The sequence below is a fragment of the Trachypithecus francoisi genome, unplaced genomic scaffold (assembly GCF_009764315.1).
Source record: "Trachypithecus francoisi isolate TF-2019V2 unplaced genomic scaffold, Tfra_2.0 Lachesis_group14, whole genome shotgun sequence".
Taxonomy (NCBI): Eukaryota; Metazoa; Chordata; class Mammalia; order Primates; family Cercopithecidae; genus Trachypithecus; species Trachypithecus francoisi.
In genome coordinates, this window is record NW_022681459.1 from 5,913,159 (window position 1) to 5,927,482 (window position 14,324).

Sequence of the window (14,324 nt, forward strand, 5' to 3'; positions counted from 1 at the left end):
AATTGTTAATGTCTTGGGAAAAAGTCTAATGGGTTATTTTTCCTTTCTGAACCACTTGAAAACATAATTGAATAATCATACTGCATATATATATACTGCATATATATCTGTAAGAAACATACAATTTCCCCAAATAGTCACATTTAAACATGTAGCTACACTTCTAATATTTCCAGTAACCGGCAGAACTACATGGAAGAGATAACTTATCTAAATTTGCATTAATAGCATTATGAGAGAGGCTGAATAATTAACCTCGCCAAATGTTCATGTCCTCATCCCCAGAACCTATGACTATGTTACTTGAAGTAGCAAAATAAATTTTGCAGATGTGGTTAAGATTACAACCTTGAAATGGGAAGATTATCCTGTATTATCTGGGTGGGCCAAAGTAATGACAAGGGTCCCTTTAAGGGGGAGGCCAGAGGGTTAGAGTCAAGGACAGAAATGTGATGACAGAAGCAAGTGTCAGAGTGATAGAATTCTTGGAAACGTCTATGAACCAAGGCTGGAGAAACCCAAGAAATCAGATTATCCCTTAGAAAGTCCAGAAGAAACATAGCTATCTCCTTGATTCTAGCCCGCTAACACTAAAATTGGCATTTCTAACCTCCAAAACTGTAAAAAAAATTATGTGTTTTAGGTCACTATGTTTGTTGTATGTTCTTACATCAACTGTAGGAAACTCATATAAATAGTATTTTATTTCTTGTATTCCTTCAAGCACCAGAAACATATTCTTCTCTAACACAAGTACAGATGCACCCACCCACACCACACACACACAGCACACACACATACACACACACACCACACACACACACAGAGAGAGAGAGAGAGAAGACATGAAATTCCAAGTCATTGCGTATACATTCCTGTCATTCATTTTTAATGGCTATTCTCTGACTCTGTTAAAGACTTCCTGTGTTAGTCTGTTCTCACGCTGCTAACGAAAACATACTTGAGACTGGGTAATTTATAAAGGAAAAAGATTCAATTGATTCACAGTTCCACATGGCTGGGGAGGTCTCACAACCATGGTGGAAGGTGAATGAGGAGCAAAGTCATGTCTGACATGGTGGCAGGCAAGAGAATGAGAGCAGGTGAAATGCCAGACACTTATAAAACCATCAGATTTTCTGAAAACTCACACACTATCACGAGAACAGCATGGAGGAAACCACCTCCGTGATTCAGTTAGCTTCACCTGGCCCTGCCCTTGACATGTGGGGGCTCTTGCGATTCGAGGTGAGATTTGGGTGGGGACACAGCCAAATCCATATCATTTGCCTCAAGAACATGTAGCCAAACTGCACTTGATGAACACATAACCAAATATAGATCAGGACTATATTCCCTCACATACAATTTATTTTATACATTTTCTACTACATTCCTGAAAGTACAAGCTTGGATTTTTGTTTTTCTTTGCCTTTGATACAAGTCATATGTACAGGTATATTGCAGAGTCAGAGTAAAACAAGCATTTTACTAATATTTAGAATCTAAGATTTATAATAACTTAGTTATAATCATGATTTGAAATAATTGCATTTTCTGGAAAATATGGAGAGAAAACTTGCAACTAAGTGCTGGCTCAAAGCTTAAATTGGAAAGGTAATAAGGTTTTTGTTTCTGTTTTTGTGTAATAAGGTTCTAACTTTATAACTGAGGAAAGAAACAGTAAATTTTATATGTGGTTTATTAACACTTTATTAATTCAATGTTTTCTTCAATTTAAATTATACCTTCAGTATTAGAAAATAACACATGTATAATAAAGTATTTAGACCCAATTATTTTTTGTCTACAGGACTCCTAAATACCTCCTAAATTTTAAAAAAATGGATTTGGTTGGTTTCTTTACATAGTTAAATATGAAGCAAAAGAGCCTTTCCTCCCACTTACCTCACCTCATTCTCTTTGCTCTGTATTATATTTCACTTTGCTTTATGTTATTTATGTTTACCACTTCCTTATTATATGTTTCTCATATTGGAAAATAATTTCCTATTGGCAAGACTGGGGTTTGGGGGGTTTAATGGTGTATTTCGAACACCTATGATAGGTGGATATATATCCTTCATATATACATATATATATATATGAAGGACATATACATACATACATACATAATAGGACATCTGCAATCTGGAGACCCAAGAAAACTGGTAGTGTAATTGTAGTCTGAGTCACCAGGCCTGAAAACCAGAGAAGAGGCCAGTGGTGTAAATTCCAGTCCAAGGGCAGAAGGAGATGGTATGACAAATCTCAGCTCAAGCAGGCAGACAGGAAGCAAAAGGGTGAATTCCTCCTTCCTCCATGTTTTGTTCTGCTCAGGCCCTCAGTGGATTAGATGATGCATACTCATAATAGGAAGGGCAATGTATTTTACTGAGTCTGTTGACTCAAATGCTAGTCTCATCTGAAAACATCATAGACATGTCAAGAAGTAATGCTTAACCTGAGCACCTTTGGTCCAGTGAATTTGACACAGAATTAATCATCACAACTATCAAGATGGAAAAGCCTCTTTATCTGTGGGATATTGAAAAGATTACATGGAAGGGTCTTTCCTCAATAGTGGGAAATATTCAGCTCTAGAATAAACACTGCTCTGGTCCCACCTACTAATAAACCTTAGAAGTAAGACTTGAAAGGATCAGACTTTTCCATGTCACTTAATTAGGTCCTAGAACAAAGATCAAGAATAATTGTGGGAATAAAACTTAATCTGTATGCAACTACGTAAAATTTACATGATCAAAATTTACAAGTTTCCAATCAAAAGTTAAAAAGTATGCAATGAAGCAGGAAAACGCAATCAATATAGAACTAATGTAGCTATTAAAATTAGTGTAAAGTAAATAAAAGAGTTATTGTAAAAATATTCCCTAGTTTCAGAGTTAAGTAGAGACATGGAAGGTTTAAAGAAAATTCATTTATAACTTCTAGAGATAAAAACTATAAGGCCCGCAATGAGAAATATACTGAAAGAATTTAAAGCTGCAAATGAATAATTAATTGCAAATGAAAGGTTTAGTGAACTTGAAGATATAACAATGCAAAACATACAAAATGAAACACAGGAAAAGAAGGAAAAAAATCAGTGCATATTGGGACAACCTCAAACTTTCTCATGTATCTGTAGTATTAGTTTCCAAAGAAGAATGAAAAGGTAGAGGAAAAAAACAGAAAAGTAAAAAAAAAAAAAAATGGCTGAAAATATTCCAAATATGTTAAAATGTATAAAACCACAAACTCATGATGAGAAATAAAATCCAAGCATGAGAATTATTAAAAAGTAAATAAAAACTACTCTAAGGTACATTATCAATTTACTGAAAACCAGTGATAACATGCAAATCATAAAAACATCTAAAGACAAAAAAGTTAGGTACACAGAAATACATATAAAAATGACAGTATAATTTTTGGTAAAAACTGACAACCTTATTCTAAAGTCTATATGAAAATGCAAGGTACCTCAAAGAAACAAAGCAACTTTAAAAAAAATAACATATTTGGGAGATAAATACCATTGGATTTTAAGTGATCAATATAATTTTGTATTTAGTCATAAATATAGGAAAATAGATCAATGGAACAGAATAAAGAGTCCAGAAATAAGCCCACACATATATGGACAATTTGTTTTTCAACAAGTGTGGAAAGGCAATCAGTGAATATTGATTGTCCTGGAACAATTGAACAACCACAAAGCCCAAAAGATAAACTTCATACCTCAAACCATATCCAAAAATAAACTCTAAAGAATCCTATACCTGAAGTTAAAAGCCTAGAACTATGAAACTTCTGAAAAAAAAAATAGGAGAAAATCTTTGTGACCTTGCGTTAAGCAAAAATTAATTAGCTATAACACTAAAGCACTATCCACAAACCAAAAGAATGAGTTGGAATTCATAAGAATTAAAGATTTCTACTTTTTGAAAGATACTTTTAAGAGACAATGCAGAACAAAGAATATGGGCAAATTACAAATTAATTACATTTAATTTTAGCTTATTGAAAACTTGCATCAGAATATATAAAAATTGGTCAAAACTCACTAAGAAAGCAAACGGCCTAGTTTTTCATTTAAAAACTGGGCAAAATATTTGAACAGACACTTCACCAAGAATATAAGGCATAAGAACGTAGAAAATGCTCATCATCATCCGTTAATATTGCTCAATATTTTAATGACCTGCAAATTAAAACCATAGTACACACTTATTAGAATAATTAAAATTAAAAAGTTTGACCATACCAAGTATTGGTGATTATGTAGAGGAAATGAAACTCTCAAACGCTGTTGGTGGAAATATAAAAAAGATACAATTATTTTGGAAAATACTTCAGCAATTTTTTAAAATATTAATTGAATATATAATTCATACAAAAACAAATAATTCAGTCATTCAATTCCTAAATGCTCAATCTGTTCATAAGACTTCTACAAAATGATAACAAAAACTTTGTTTGTAATAAATAATCGAATGTCCCTGAACAGGTAACTGGTTTGTGGATGAACTCTATTGTGTATCTGTAATGCGGTCCTCAACAGCAATACAAAGAAATTAATTATTGATACACATACCATATGAATGCATCTCCAAATAATTACATTGAATGGAAGAAGTGAGAAAAAAGTAGTTCATAAATTGCCATTACATTTACAAAATTTTCTAGAAAGTTCAAACTAATTTTTAGTGTTAGAAAGCAGATCAGTGGCTACCTGGGAAAGGCACACTAGTGGGAAGGAAGAATAAGGAACACAAACAAATATTTTGAGGTGCTTGATAGATGCACTATGTTGGTTGTACTTGTGATTTCAAAACTGTACATATATAAATTTATCAAATTGTACACTTTTAATATGTGTAATATCAATTATACCACAATAAAGCTGTTTTTAAAAAGCTGAAGGTAAGTGAGGGTTGAATAATTTCCCCAACTTTCTCACTGGTCTTAAATAAAAGCAAGTCACAGAGCAAATTTGCCACAGGTGACAACTTCTATTATCAAGTAGGTGCAAAAAGAGTCACATACGTTGTTCTGTAAGCTTAATTTAGTTCCAACGGTCTATCTTTTTAGGTCTTCCAACCACACTTTACAGATACATTTTATTTAAAAACAATAAAAATAAACAGTATTATTTAGGCAGAATTCGGCCACTCTTATGGTCATCAACAGTCAACAAACTCATCTGAATTCATGCTTCGACAATGAAATACACAGAGATCATGCCGTGAGCTGGAGCCAAAGGGTTTTCTAGATTATTTTCTTCCTTATGCCACAGAAAAGAGTATCTTTAAAATAATTTATCCAAATCTTATCTTGATTAACACTGATACCAGTAACTACGAGCCCAACTCTTAATTCATTATGCTAGCAAGCCAATATTTTCAGCCATGGCAACTAATTATTAAATGCCATAATCTTGAGCAAAATCTCTAATATTAAAGATAAAGGAAATTGGAGTACTTGCAGTAGCCACTAGTGGAGTACAGCCACCTTGATTTGAATATGTCTGGCATAGCCCTGGAGTATAAATTGCTGAGCATGGTAACTTGCTGCACACAGAGTAAAACAAACTACATTCACAAGCGTATCATGCTGTCTAAACACAGGTGTATTAAGATAAATAAAAAACGTCTTAGCAAAAGGTTTATATTCCATTGGATAATACATACAATGAATGAACTAGCTTCTAGAGGATCACCTTACTACTAATCTTTCATTCACCAAATACATATTTTATATCAACCCTATTGCTCCATTCTACCAGCAGCTAAAGGCTGAGTAAAATTTAGTTGTCGATTAGATAAACAAAATGAAAATTATACTCTATAACGTTTCCTAAACTTTAATGTGATAAAAATCACCTGGGACATTTGATAGCACATTTCTCAGCACTTTCCTACACAAATTTTCAGTCAGTTTGTAGAAAGTTCTGCAGAATCGAAGATTTTATCATTTTTAAGGTAATTTTTATTCTTGGGAGTTTGGCAAGCGCTGTAGATATGTTTTACAGCAAAAATTCTTCATCAATAAGAATACTGTAATAATCTTTTCTTGTGAGACTGAAACTCTCCGTTAGTATTTTAATTTATTGTCTATTTCCTCCATTTCTTACAACTATAGAAAATAAAGACTTACAAAGAAATTTTCTTTAACTCTGTATTTCGTGTACCTGATTTGTATGCCACACGCTGCAATGACTCTCAAAGTTATAATTTACTTTAACTACAGGTCTCATTACAACAGCCCTCAATAAAGTTTTCAAGAAAATCCTTCAAAGAAAATATGAAGAATTTACTGTCTTAGCCTCCATTGTGCCTTTCCTCTAGCCTGGAAATTTAGATAGATAATAACTACCTTTCCTGGGTTCCCTCCCCGGTAAAGTTTTACATGGAAATTAGATATGTTTTGTGAGATATTGTATTAGTCTGTTTTCACACGGCTTTAAGAACGGAGACTGCATCATTTATGAAGAAAAGAGGTTTAATCTACTCCACAGCCTTAGCCGGAAGCGTGACTGGGAGGCCTCAGGAAATTTACAATGGAGGCAAAAGGCAAAGGGGAAGCAAGGCATGTCTTACATGGTGGCAGGAGAGATGGGGTGGGCAGGAACTGACACACACTTTTAAACCATCAGATCTAGTGAGAACTCACTATCACAAAAATCGCATGGGCGAAACCACCCCATGATCCAATCATCTCTCACCAGGTCCCTCCCTCAACATGTGAGGATTACAATTTGAGATGAGATTTGGGTGGGGACACAGAGCCAAACCGTATTTGATATCTAAGATAGAAGTTAAGTGAAAGCTACCTGTCTGCTGTTTTTTACTGCTATCAAATGAAATATGGAATGTGAATATTTGTATAAAATTGGGATGGCCAGATTTAGTAGTCCAGATTCACGAGTGTCAAGTGGCTGGGGTGGTAGTAATGGCTCAAACAAGCAGCTTTCTCATCTAGGCATCTGAGCATTCATGACTTAGTAGATTAAATTGTTTGTCAGTTATCATACAGGAGGTAAGGTTTGTAACTCTTCCACTTGAGTCTGGGTTTGTGGTTTCTTCAACTAATGCAGCAAAAGTGATTTTAAAAGTGTTCTGAGGGTACCCCTTAAGAGAACTGAGAATTTCTGTTTCATTCTTCTTGTAGCCTTAAGTCACAATATGAAGCCTACCCTCAGCCACAATGAGAGCCTGTGTGGAGAGATGGAAACAGATGTCTGGACTTTGTTCAGTGTTCCGAAACTGCAGAGTCAGACCAGCAGAAGCCTCAGAAATCTTGGAGAAGAGATGAGTCATACTTATTGTTGCCCTTTCTAAATTCCTGTTTCGTGGAATTGCGAACAATAATAATAATATATTGTTGTACAGCTATAAAGATTTGGGGTGATTTGTTACACAGTAGTTGAACAGAACAGAATTTAATCCTGAAATTGATGTGATATTTTGACAAAAATCTTGATATGGAACACTGGCTTTGGAACTGGGTAGCTGGCACAAGCAGGCAGGTCTTGAAGAAATTGTTACTCAAAGCTTGGAGATACCTTGAGGAGACTGAGTGAGAACTTGAAAGACACCAAAGAATATGTTCTTGGAGACTAGTGAAAAGGAACCTTACTTTTATATTGTAGAAAGTTTGGAAAAATTATTGCTTCTGGTTATATAGAAAATAGTACGCCTAATGAACTCATGGATTTGCATGGGTATATTTCTAAGCAGAATGTAGAAAGTGCCAATTGTCCTTTTAAAGCATTTTGTGATAATTTACAAGATACTTAAAGTGAATTTCAAAAGGATCTGTTTACTTTTCAAGGATAATTTGATGGAAATATTTCTAACTCAAGACTTCTTGAGATAAAAACTAAAACTATCTTATTCTTTATTCTCTCTGCATAGCAAAAGACTAGCAAAGTGAAAATGAACAGGAGTCCTCAGTGCAAGTATAAATTTTATGTCACTTCAAGACTTCAGTGTAAAAATCTCAAGGGTGTAAGAGGAAGTCAATCTGTTGAGAACTTAGAAAGATTTAAGACAATATCTCATAGAAGCTTTCAGCTAGAAAAGAAAGTATTCTAAGGGCTTTGAGGGCATCATTTAGGAACCACATCTTTGGACTATAAAAATAAAGCCATATCTTCTCTTACGTCTTTCTTAGCAGACCATTCTTAAAATTAAAAAAAAAAATCTCAAGAAAAATATTACACACAAAATATTTTCAATTTATCAGATTAAAGATAAAGCCAAGGAAGTGATCACAAATTATTAATCAGGACTTTACAGACAATTTCAGAGACAATAGTATTTCTAAATACCTTTAGAATATATCTCTCAGGAACATATATTTAACAATAGGACTTCTAAGCTGTTGGGAACAGGCCTCAAAAACTGGCCCCCAAACTGGCCACAAACAAAATCTCTGCAGCACTGTGACACTGTGACATGCTCATGATGGCCATGACGCCTATGCTGGAAGGTTGTCAGTTTACCAGAATGAGGGCAAGGAATACCTGGCCCACCCAGGGCAGAAAACCACTTAAAGGCATTCTTGAACCACAAACAATAGCATGAGCAATCTATGCCTTAAGGACATGTTCCTGCTGCAGATAACTAGCCAGACCCATCCCTCTATTTCGGCCCATCCCTTTGTTTCCTGTAAGGAATACTTTTAGTTAATTTATAATCTATAGAAACAATGCTTATCACTGGCTTGCTGTCAATAAATATGTGGGTAAATCTCTGTTCAAGTCTCTCAGCTCTGAAGGCTGCAAGACCCCTGATTTCCCACACCACACTCTATATTTCTGTGTGTATGTGTCTTTAATACCTCTAGTGCCACTGGATTAGGGTCTCCACAACCGTGCTGGTCTCAGCACTAAGCACTTAAGGCTATTGTCCTACAGCAATCTAACAAAGAGCTCAAAGTAGAGAAGTAACCATCTTAAAGATATTTGTAGATGTCGCACTTTCTAATAAAATATACCCAGTACATTTATCAAGAAATCTCCAATGATTTAGACAATTTTATAGTTATAGTCTTCTCTAGTTTAAAATAAGGAATAAAGATAGTATAATACAAAAAAAGGAATTTGAATTTCTAAAATCCAGTGGGCAAGAAACAAGCAGAGAAGGCTATTCAGTTGCAAGTATGGCCCATTTCTTAAAAAAAAGGAAAAAAGACCCAGAAGGCAAAAGATGAGCACAGATGGCAAAACAGGAAAGGATAGATAATGATTCCCAAGGAAGGGAACTGGTACTAATCAACTAACTGACGACATGTGTCTGACTGGATTTCAGAACTTCTGTGGACCAGTGACTATCAGGTATACCCAGTTTCCCATGATGCTAGGTGGATGTGTCTACTGAAGTTATTCTGTGTTTTCTCACATAATATATTGGAAATGTGTGAAAGAGAGGGGCAAAAAACTCCTCCAGTTAGTAATCTGGATACTGAGAGGACCTGTAATTAAGGAGTGGCACCCAAGGAAGTTGATCTGCACTCAGACAATGATTTAGACAATGACATCCTAAAGCTTGAGACTGGGTTAAGGGCTATAATGAGATGGGACATTTGTATATTAAAAAAAATGTAAATAATTTGTTGCCAGAGGGTGGATTTTGGTGGATTGATGATTGCTGCAATGTATTTAAATCTCATCCCTCCTGGAAGCTAGGTTTTATGTAGCATCCCTTTTAATATAAGCTAACCTATGACAGCTTTGACCAATAGTGTATGATCAAGTGATGCTATGACCCTGCCAGGTGTACTTTTAAGAGAACTGACAGTTGCCTGTGTCTCCTTCTTGAATCCTCAAGCTGAAATGAAAGACATCTGACTAACCTGAGGCAAGTATAGTGAGACAAAGTCTAATCTAGCAGAGAGAGAGAGAGAGAAAGAGATCCAGTCAGCCTCCAGAATTTCAAGCTTTGTTTACGTCATCCTAGCTGAGGCACCAGACATATGAAGTTGAAACAAGGCATCCAAATGTGCCAGTTCTGAATTCTTGACCCACAGAATACCAAGATGAAATAATGTCAAATTGTTTTTAGCTAAGTTTTCTGACTGTTTATTACACGTCAATAGATTAACCCTAAGCCTTACCTTGAAAATCTTAGGATGATCCTGTGTTGAATCTTAATTCATACAACTTTTCAAATAATCTCTCATGAAAATAGAATTATTCTAAGTAACAGTGGCTTCAATGTCATTTCAATAATGAATACTATTTATGTATTGGTTGAGAATCACTGGAAAATTTATGTCATGGGCTGAATTGTATTCTCTCCAAAATTCATATGGTAAAGCTCTAACCATCAGTACCTCAGAATTTCAGTGTGTTCAAAAGTAGGGAATTTCAAGATGTCATTAAGGTAAAATAAGGTCCCTGATCCAATAAGACCATCCTGGAGGAAGAGTAGATTAAGGTACAGACACACACTGAGGAAAGGCCATGTGAAGGAAAAGGGAAAAGAGGGCCATCTGCATGCCAAGGAAAGACTTCTAGCCTCCAGAACTGTGAGAAAAGAAATGTACATTATTTGAACCACACTGTCTGTAGTTTTGTTTATGGTAGCCCTAGTCTATTAATATAGCCTATTTCTTCAGAAGCAAGAATATTTCTGAAGTCTTCTCAATTGATAGGAACTTTTATATAACATCTTGCATTGTTTACTGTCTTGAAGCAAATCAAATACAGCTGAGGACATCATTGGCAATAAGTCCAAGATCTGTTAATTATTTGAACTTCAACCTCTTCCTTGAATGTCTGTCTGTTTATGTCAATCTATCAATCTATGTATATTTAGATATCTACATATCTGTCTATATAGATATCTAGATATATATCCGTGTGTGTGTGTGTGTGTGTGTGTGTGTGCGCTTGAGCCAGGACATGAGGAACCAGGAGATGAGGAAGAAGAGGAGCTCCCTATTTCTCAGTTTGTTTTTATAGTGTCTGCTTCTTTTCTTTCTTTTTCCAGTCACTTTAAAGGCAGAAAAGTCAACTACCTCTTTCTAAGTTAGGATACATAAATCGATATTTATATGTTAAAGCTTACAATCTCCAACACATCAGAGGCCAGTCGTCACAGGCACTGATGAAGCTATTCCTATGACAGATCTGGAAAGGAGTACATCATTTGTGACGACTAACCTGTCCTCATCCAAGTCATGGAATGGAACCTGGGGGATGATGAATTTAGGAGTGATGGTCGTGTGCACAGGGGAACAGGAATGAGTAAGGAGATTCCTATTAGCTTCTTCTCTCAATACACCAAGCTCTGATGACTTCTGATAAAATTTAGGTTATGTTCTCATATTGGTCTGACCATGAGAAATAATAATAACTTGTGTACTTGCTTACTTTCAGGCTCTTCAGAATATCTGCTTTTTTCCACTTTAAAAATAGATGATCGACTGGGTGTGGTGGCTCACGCCTATAATCCTAGGACTTTGGGAGGCCAAGGCAGGTGGATCACCTGAGGTCAGGAGTTCGAGAACAGCCTGACCAACATGGTGAAACCTCGTTTCTACTAAAAATACAAAAAAAAAATAAAAAAAAATAGTCCAGTGTGGTGGCATGTGCCTGTAATCCTAGGTACTTAGGAGGCTGAGGCAGGAGAATCACTTGAACTCAGGAGGCAGAGGTTTCAGTGAGCCAAGATCCTGCCATTGCACTCCAGCCTGGGCAACAAGAGTGAAACTCTGTCTCAACAACAACAACAAAAAAATTGATCATAACTCTGCCCTTGAGGGGTAACTAAAAGAGTTTTTTTACTACAAAACTGGTCTGGTTACCATATTCATGAAGTGATGATGGAGTGAATAAAGGATGAAAATTCGCCTTTGACTATTCCGAGGCATATATGAAAGTCAAAAAATACTTGATAATTGTTCATTCGGATTACCATTGTAAAAATCAAAAATAGGTTGATAGCTCTATAGATTAATTCATTACCTAGAAATTGCATTAATCGGGTACATTTATTTTCTTCTTCTAAAACCGTACCTCTTACCACTTAATATCCCCTTTCCATTCTTTTTTCCCCTGCTGAAAATCTAATGAGATCAAATCGTACTTGAGGGAGACACTGCTAATTCTATTCTCTAAAGGTGAAATAGAGATGAAATTGCATTTTAGCAATTTTAATGTGCTCTTATGTATGGTCAGGGAAATAGACTTGAATGATTTCTGAATATAAACAGTTTAAATTACAATAAAATTTTAATTTAACAAGCCAGTAAATTAATGACACAGATAAACCTCATTTAAGATATAAATTATTTCCTCCGGTTTATTAAATTTTGATGAGTGTTATATAATTCTATCATTATATATAAATGATTACAAAAGTATTATATAATTATTTAAGAGAAATTTGTCTTATTTTAGTGTGCACTCTATTTAATGGAGTTAAAACAATAGCTAAATAGTAAACAAGAGAAAGGAAAAGAAAAATGGAGTTCCAAATCTCTGAAATTGGCATGTGTAAAATTTGGGCTGACAGTCATAAACTTTTATCCTCCAACCTAACTATCTATTTTATCTCCTTAATATGTCAGCTTAAAGCAAAACTTATTATCAATATCAAAATTACACAATAAAATAAGTTATATGTTTTATGATTTTTGTATTATCATAACTGATTTCAGTGATTCGAACAACTATCTTGTACCTGTTGAAAAATCTAAGAAGAGTTGATATGAAAATATTTTAAATATGTCTCACTTGTATAAGTCAATTCATCTTTTATCATTGAGATGGTTATCTCATCTGATGGATATGCCCACTTAATTCATGAACTGCTATTGACTAAAAAAATCTGAATATCTTTTACATCTGTTTTTTTTTCTACAGGATATTTTATCCTAAAAATGAATTATATGTATTGAAAAGTATAAACTGACATATTTGGCAAATTAACAGAGGACATATCATGAAAATAATGAGAGCAAGAACACAGTAGGTAAAATAGTGGTAAGATACGAGATTCTATGAAATGGTAATCAGGCCCATGAGACAAAAAGGAATTGTAATAGGAAAGAACATTAATATTAGTGGATTTTCTAGAATCAACCAAGGCATGTGAAATTTCATGACATGAACAAAACAAATGCATACGCTTCTTGTTTAATATAACTCAATAAAAAGAAAGTGGGTATAGCATATGATTATATTATTATTATCATTATTTAACTATTATTTTAGTTTCACTTACATTTCCTTAAGTTTTCAAATTAAAAAATGAAAATTGTTTGGGAAAAAAGAGATATTTTATTAGATTCCAACTAATTGAGTAATGAGGTGAAAATGCCAACTACAGACGCTGATTCATTATAATAGCATGTTCTTCCAAATAACTATCTTATCTGTCTCTGAATTGTCATTAGATCTCCAGATAGCAGCCAAGAAAATTAAATGAGATTCTTAAAAAAAGAAATGACAACAAACCTATAGTCAATTATTTCTAAAAACATCCATATGTTACACACAAACATACATATACACACATATTTATACACACACAAATGTAAATATATGCAAAAAATATTTAACAGACACACTATATATGTGATATGTTTAAATATATAATAAAAATAAATATATAAAATAAATATTTTTATAAATATTAAATACATAATAAAAATAAATATATAATATATCCATGGCTTGCAATGATTACTGGAAACACACATACACACACACACACACACTGAGATATACTATATATTATACTATATATATTATAATGAGACATACCATATATATTTATTTATATATATATATATATATTAGTTTATTCTCATGCTGCTACAAACAATTGCCCATGGTTGAGCAATTTATAAATGAAAGAAGTTTAACTGACCTACAGTTCTGCATGGCTGGAGAGGTCTCAGGAAACTTACAACCATAGCAGAAGGGGAGCAAACACATCCTTCTTCACATAATAGCAGGAAGGCAAAATGCCGAGCAAAAGGGGCAGAGCCACTTATAAAACCATCAGATCTCATGAGAATTCAATCACTATCATGAGAACAGCAGCACAGGGGCAACCACTCCCATGATTCAATTATCTCTCACCAGGCCCTGCCCACAACACATGGGGATTATGGAAACTACAATTCAAGCTGACATTTGGGTGAAGACACAGTCACATCATTATCATTCCTCCTCTGGCCCCTCCCAAATTTCACATTCTCACATTTCAAAACACAATCAACCCTTTCCAAAGTTCCCCCAAAGTCTTAGGTCATTCCAGCATCAGCCCAAAATTCCAAGGTCTCATCTGAGACAAGGCAGG